This window comes from Ranitomeya variabilis, chromosome 5 (assembly GCF_051348905.1).
Source record: "Ranitomeya variabilis isolate aRanVar5 chromosome 5, aRanVar5.hap1, whole genome shotgun sequence".
Classification (NCBI taxonomy): Eukaryota; Metazoa; Chordata; class Amphibia; order Anura; family Dendrobatidae; genus Ranitomeya; species Ranitomeya variabilis.
In genome coordinates, this window is record NC_135236.1 from 338,251,836 (window position 1) to 338,259,884 (window position 8,049).

General features: G+C 39.7%; 1 protein-coding gene across 2 annotated transcripts in view; it reads left to right on the top strand.

Moving 5' to 3' along the window:
• The window catches only part of PRKAR2B (protein kinase cAMP-dependent type II regulatory subunit beta), a 157,719-nt gene extending 149,959 nt beyond the window's left edge, over positions 1–7,760 (top strand). The window contains exon 12 of one of the 2 annotated variants that reach the window (XR_013215745.1): positions 7,446–7,760. The gene's annotated coding sequence lies outside the window, so the exon portion shown is untranslated. The remainder of the gene's footprint in view (positions 1–7,445) is intronic. The other variant, XR_013215746.1, reaches the window with a different exon arrangement.
• Positions 7,761–8,049: the final 289 nt, after the last annotated feature.

Sequence of the window (8,049 nt, forward strand, 5' to 3'; positions counted from 1 at the left end):
GCCTGATCGCTGGTACGTGTCACACATAGCGACATCGCTACTGAGGTCACTGTTGCGTCACAAAACTAGTGACTCAGCAGCGATCTCGCTAGCGATCTCGCTATGTGAGACGGGGCCTTATGTCTTAAAGTAATCATGGTATTTAGGGCAAGTTACATCTACCTTTATTAACTACTACTATGCCCTTGTAATATACCGGTAATTTTTTTTTTTTTGCTAATTTATTAAGAGACTTATGGAAAAGTTTCAAGTTGCACATGGAAAAGTGAAAAATTAATTTATTATTGAAAAAACGGTCACAATCCATTTGTTTTTACCAAATTGCCTATAAAAGTATTTTGACAGTTCGCACATGACCTCTGTCATGATACTCCCATTACGATGGAGGGCATCTGGCAAACTGTTCTTCCATTACTTATTTTGGTGGTAGAGGAAGAAAGTTTGTCGGACCAGAAAGCTTGTGTCAGCAGGAGTCTGGTAGGCCTCATATACCGTACACTATACTACCACCTTTCCTTGTATACAGAACATGAGGATGTCTAATTTATCAACATTTTCATCTTTGTTCCTTTGATTGTTCAGGCGGGATATATCATCAGTAAGGTTTAAGAGGTTACTTGTGAATTAGTCGACGAGAAATGGGCTCCATTGGCAAGTGAATAGCTCCAAAGTGGGGTTTCTTCTACTGTGTCTTTGGAGTTCTCTTGTATTAGCGGTCCTTCGTTTGGTCAAAGTTGGTCATTAAATACATGTTGAATTTAAAATATTACATAATCCAATAGTTTAGCTACTCAAAGCTGCACCCAAAAATACATAACCAGTCATGTAGGCAAGTGTTGAATAAATTCCAATGTTTTAGCTCATAAAATGGCCATTAAGTTGCTTTCTCTGAACAAAACAAATGTGCTGAATACATAATTGCTATGAAGAAATGCAATAGAACTACATTAAAGCGAATCTGTCAGCAGGTTTTTGCTATGTAATCTGACCTCAGCATGGTGCAGAGACAGAGACCCTGATTACAGCAATGTATCACTTAAGTTTACTGGGTGCAACACTTATGATGGAGCCACAGTTTTCTCTGCCACAGATCTAGCACAGCTTGGATCTTGAGCTGTGTACAACCGCGCACATTAATGCTGCCATGTTAAAGCCTGAAAGTTAAATTATTACAATGGGAGCAAGGTCACATCAGCTACTCTTAGGTGCCATCCATACAACATCCGGGAACCGCACTGTATGGAGTGAGCGACTATTGTCAAGAGGTTAAAAGTGGCATTTGGTGTTGAATTTGGAGAAGCCACTTGTAATATTAGTTGTGTCCAGCTATTTAAATTATTCCTTTTTGACTGGTTAATTGCAAACAGCAAAAAGTTTGTAAATGTTGCTAGTAAATCTATGTTGCAATGGGGGTGGAATACTTTTGATTGCTGTTCTAGTTATATGGCATATACATGGAGCACAGAATAGAAGCAAAGCGCAGCACAGTGCAGAAGTACAGGGAACACAACAGAGCTGCTATTCCTTCTCTGTCCGAAATAAATGGAGTTCATTAGCATCATTTGAGAGACGTGTTAGCAGAACATCAGTAACAAGCTGCTGGCGTCTTCCAGTGACCACATAGGAAAGTAACACCTTTTCTTTGTCTTAGTGTAATTAGTTTGCCAGTGGATGAATAGTCGCGTTGCACAAGACTTGTATAGTATTGAGCATGTGCCAGTTTTCTTTCCTATTTTTTCCATCTCATTTGAGAAATGACCTAGTTCTGGCTTCACAACGTTCCCATATTATCACATCGGCGTTGTGTCCTAGTGAGCTCTATCCCAGATATATCCCATATATGCTTCTTGTCAGGACTCTACCAAGCCACATAAAACCAGAACAGCTGGTCATCATGGCCCTTCACACATCACAACAAACACATAAGCAGAATCCACCTGTTTCATGGCTTAGAGGGCCATATGGTGGTCATCCAAGACATCTGCTCTTGGACCTCATGTGAAAGATGTTCTGCAGGCCTTCTCTGGTGACATGTCTGATAACTAACTACAAGTAGGGCACTATAAATATTACAAGACATATTGAACAAATGGCATGTTGATTCTATACTTTTGTTTGGATTTAAACAAAACATTGATTCATAAAAGAGTGATTGAAAAAAAACCTTCACAAATTGTGGGACACATATCTTCACACAACCTTATAAACGACAAAGACTATTGTAAATGAAAACAATCTCTCCACAGTGCTGTCGAATTGGTCAGTGTTAAATAACCAAGAATTGATCATTTAAATGGTAGTCCCCAACTACAGATGATGGCCGCTGGACGGAAGTCTCACAAATCTCTTACCTTCTGGGATCTGTGGCACGGTTTTTGATTAGTTGGACTGGTGTGATTTGATCTGTGTGTCATGGCTCAATGATGACGTCACCCTAACCTAATCAAGAGCCTCACTGGAGATCACAGAAGTTAAGATTTGTGAGCTTCCAATCCAGCTGCCAAAGACAACTGACCTGGGCGGTGGACCAAAGCTTTGTGAATCGATCCTCCAATCTCTACCTCAACTAATGGCTTGTACTGATCTATTGTCATCTACAGATATTGTTATGCATCATTGACAAGCAGAGGCTTTGGAAACGCTCACATATGTGGAGGCTGAAGCCCACATACACATTAGACTCTTGTCGGCCAAGTCCACCGATATCATTGGGTGCAGACAACAGTCTAATGTATACAGGACTGCCAGTCATATTGTTTCCTCGAGATAAACTGTCATCAGACATGTCATAGAGGACACAGGTGCACTCAGCAGAATGAACACTCCTGTATATTGGATAGCTGGCCGAGATGACTTGTGGTCGAACGATTATCTAGACCAGGGGTGGGGAATCTTTTTTCTGCCAAGGGCCATGTGGATATTTAAACCATCCTTCGGGGGCCGCACAAACTCTGCCCACAAAGTACATCCTGACTCTGGCACTGGTGTCAGGACGTAATCTTTCATTGCATGCCCTTCAGTGATCCGTAGTGAACACTGCGTGTGTGCTAACAGAGCAGGAAGAAATTAATGAGCTGGTGGCAATCAAAATACAGCTCCCTGCCCAAGAATGCGGTCCCTGAGAACCTGCCTGGGGGCCTGATAAAAGTTCATCGAGGGCCATAATTGGCCCTGAGGTTCCCCACCCTTGAGCTAGACCATCGTTTGGCTCACAACCATCTTATGTGTTTGGGGGCCTCTACAGTCAGATTAACTTTCTGCAGATGACAGCATATGATACAAAGTGCGTCACAAGATTTTTTTTGTGCTTCTTATCTCTAATTGTGTGCAGATTTATAAGATGGGTTCATGGGAGAGAAGTCACTGGGACATTCTTCCTACACTAACTGTGGGCCAGAAATCACTGACAGGACATTGTATGTACAATACATCATAGATTTCTATCTTCAGATCAAATACCAATTAAAGATGTGAGTGATTTTTAGTTTTGAGGTTCTACTCAATGCCACCTTTTTGATGCATTTTAGATCCTAAAAAGGAAAAGTATTAAAAGGTAAGTACGATAACATATCAAATAAAAAGCGAAGTTATATATTATATTAATACTTGAAGGAAAGGCAAAGAGAAAATAAAAATGTATGTTTAACTGTCAAGGATGGGGTAATACGTAATGAATACATATACTCCTCAACATTTCAATTGCAACACCCAAGAAAAAAAAGTTGTAGGAATTATGGAAATCACAGGATGATAGACATGTTAAAAGGAATCTGTCAAACGGTTTTTGTTATGTAATCTGAGAACAGCATGATTTAGGGGTTACAACATTGAACTCAACAATGTGTCACATGCGTGGTGTTATTTAATTAGACATTAAGGATTATTCCCATCTCAAAGATCCTATCCCAATATGTAGTATGTGTAATAATAAAAATATTAGCAAATACCCTCAATTGGAAATGTAGTAGAGTTTTTCTGGTTCATTATGTCTCTTTCCTCATGTGCATGCATTGCATAGTTACAACCATCAGCAACTAGCTAACTGACTTCTGTGATAAGCAGCTCACTGTCAATAGACTATGTACACTGAGAGCCTGGTGTGGGTGGGGTTAGATGTTGTGTGGGCGGGGTTAGCTTTCTCAGCTCTGCTTCATTGTGAAGTCTAAAAGCTCTGATTGTGTCAGAATAGCTGCACTCAGTAATCTAAGTGATACATCATTGGATTCAAGGTCTCTTTGCCTACATCATGCTGTTTTCAGATGAGGTAGCAAAAACATGGTTACAGATTCTCTTTAATGATTTGCAAATGATGAAAATATGGAAACAACATTTTCTAAACATCTCGATTTATTCAGTATGAACACCACACCCTGAAATACACCCACATACCTGCCTTGGCATGCTATTGATGAGGTTACTAATGGTTGTTTAAGGAATGTTTTGCCATGATGACTGCACTTGGGCACATACAATATCAAGATTGCTGCTGGCAGCTCTCTTTTACAATTTTCGACCAATAAAGTCCCAGATGGGAGATAAATCTGGAGACGTAGCAGGCCATAGTAGCACGTTTCTGCCACACATAATGCTCACAGTAGAATGAGCAAAATGCAGCCTGTCATTGTTTTGAAAAATGGTTCATGAGGCACTTTGGAGAAATGGCTGCACCCCTGGTTACATGACCAAATCAATGTAAACCTAGGCAGTTAGTGTACCTGGAACAAAGACTAGAGGTGTGCTACTGCTGTACATTATCCCACCCCAACATAATCCTGGGAGCAGGACTGGTGTGATGTTTCCTTGTGAATGAATAATCCAAGCATGTGCATATGGTCTCCAGACCAATGTCCGGCTATCAGTGCATCTAAGACAAAAAAAGGGACTCCATTGAAGAGGATAGTCCCCCATCGCTCCATTCCAGACTCCAGTGACTGGAGTGTTTGGAGACCACATGGGCAATGCCGTCAAGAGGCGTTCATGAGGCAATGTCACACCAGTCCTACTCCTGGGATTATGATGTGAAGTGGCATAATGTTCAGTAGCCAGCCCCATCTAGTTTTTATTGCAGATACACTAACACCTCGGCATTACATGGACTTGGTGGTAAAACCAGTGGTACGGCCATTTCTCCAAAGTGTCCAAGGAGTGGTATCAAGAGTGTGTGTGTGTGTATATATATATATATATATATATATATATATATATATATATATATATATATATATATATATTACAGTACAGACCAAAAGTTTGGACACACCTTCTGATTTAAATATTTTTGTGTATTTTCATGACTATGAAAATTGTACATTCACACTGAAGGCATCAAAGCTATGAATTAACACATGTGGAATTATATACTTAACAAAAAAGTGTGAAACAACTGAAATTATGTCTTATAGTCTAGGTTCTTCAAAGTAGCCACCTTTTGCTTTGATGACTGCTTTGCAGACTCTTGGCATTCTCTTGATGAGCTTCAAGAGGTAGTCACCGGGAATGGTCTTCCAACAATCTTGAAGGAGTTCCCAGAGATGCTTAGCACTTGTTGGCCCTTTTGCCTTCACTCTGCGGTCCAGCTCACCCCAAACCATCTCGATTGGGTTCAGGTCTGGTGACTGTGGAGGCCAGGTCATCTGGTGTAGCACCCCATCACTCTCCTTCTTGGTCAAATAGCCCTTACACAGCCTGGAGGTGTGTTTGGGGTCATTGTACTGTTGAAAAATAAATGATGATCCAACTAAATGCAAAACGGATGGAATAGCATGCCGCTGCAAGATGCTGTGGTAGCAGCAGGATAAACTTTTTTGCACAGGTGACTCTTGGTCTTCCTTTCCTGGGGCGGTTCTCATGTGAGCCAGTTTCACTGCACTTGGGGACACTTTCAAAGTTTTCCAAATTTTTCAGACTGACTGACCTTCATTTCTTAAAGTAATGATGGCCACTCGTTTTTCTTGCCATAATACAAATTCTAACAGTCTATTCAGTAGGACTATCAGCTGTGTATCCATTAGACTTCTGCACAACACAACTGATGGTCCCAACACCATTTATAAGGCAAGAAATCCCATTTATTAAACCTGACAGGGCACACCTGTGAAGTGAAAACCATTCCCGGTGACGACCTCTTGAAGCTCATCAAGAGAATGCAAAGAGTGTGCAAAGCAGTCATCAATTTTTTTCATAGTCATGAAAATACAGAAAAATCTTTAAATGAGGTGTGTCCAAACTTTTGGTCTGTACTATATACTCCTAAAAATATGTGGATTTTTGCATTCAACCCACAGAGACTTCCATGTGTAATTTGGTATATTAAACTGATAGCTGGATTGGATGACATGTTATAAGTTTTGTGGTTGTGCCGCAGTAGTCACTTATAAGTTAATATTAATTGCACTAAAGTTTTCACACAAATGGTTATGGGTATAAGTATAATGTAGAGATGGAATATTGTGATAAAGTTGTTAAATCATTTAGACTGCTGTTAGGTGCATGGCGCTGCCACATATCGAGGGTGGAGCTGGTCTATGTGGCGGGACACAATCACGGTCATGATGTATAATGTAATAATCTGTAAGTTTTTTGACAAGTATATAAAGCCATTAGAAAACTTCTAAAATATGTGACGTGGCATCAGCCTCATGGAACTTTAACGGCAGCTACGTAATGTCAGGGTATCACTTAAGGTGGTAATTCAATACTTTGAAACGGCTTCTTTTTTAGCACACAAAGCATCAAATTGGTGTAAAGTACAGTACATTCCATTTTAATTCAATTTTTAAAATATCAGCAGCTATGTAAGTGTATGTGTCACATCTGTTCAGAGGTCCATATTGTATGGATGTGGGTGTCCCTTGTGTTCTCATCCCAGGACGAGTATAATCAAGGACTACAAATTGGGAACATTAACCACTTTCAGATGCTAACAACAATGCACTTTGAATTCATATTTGAAATATGATTTTTTTCCATTGGTAAATTGCTTTTAGATCCACTTTTGAGGGAAGGAGTACATTATTCATTTGTAGACTTGAGATTTACTTGTCTACACAAGTACAAAGTGAAAGAAAGACCTTTACCGGGTACCTAAAAGTATATGGTATAAGGCCACGTTCACACATTCAGTATTTGGTCAGTATTTTACCTCAGTATGTGAAAGCCAAAACCAGGAGTGGAACAGTCAGAGGAAAAGTATAATAGAAACACGTCACCATTTCTGTATTTATCACCCACTCCTGGTTTTGGCTTACACATACTGAGGTAAAAACTTCACCAAATACTGAATGTATGAACGTGGCCTTAAAGTACAAGTCTATAGTATTCTCCATAAGGATTCTTGTTATATTCTGACTATGCTATAAAAAATAGTTTGCCTTAATCATTAGTACTAATAGTGAAGTTACCAACAGAAACAAATCAGATTGCTGAACTTTTTTCGTTCTTTACAGGTTGTATCTGTCCTGGAAAAAATGATAATAGTGTGCAGAATATTAGACCACACGAGACCAAGCAAGTGACAGAATAAGCATTGTTACAATTATTAGCTTCTGTACACTAAGAGACTAGAAACATAATACCTGATCCAGTGATTCATATGCCTATTAGAAATATTGTATATTATAGCACTCAATTTCTGTTTATTATAGTTCATCTGTGCATTAAAGAAATATGTGTACCGGATTACAGGAGTATTATGCCTCTCACCGTAAAGAAGAATTTTCACTATCATCCAGAAATATCTATAAATAAACTGCACTTTTACTACAAAACCTTTGCTATTGTGTTTTCATCCATAAAAATGTCCTTTTTCTTTTCCCTGTTCAAAAGGCAGATATTTCTTGTGTGGCTTCAGTCAACACTCCAGTCCAGTGGCGGACATACCATTGGGGGACCAGTGCAGCCACACAGGGGCCCAAGAGGTGAGGGGGCCACTCCTACCTCAGAAGCAGGTGGAATTGTGCATTATGATGAGCTATTAGGCTGCCGTCACACTAGCAGTATTGGTCAGTATTTTACATCAGTATTTGTAAGCCAAAACCAGGAGTGGAACAA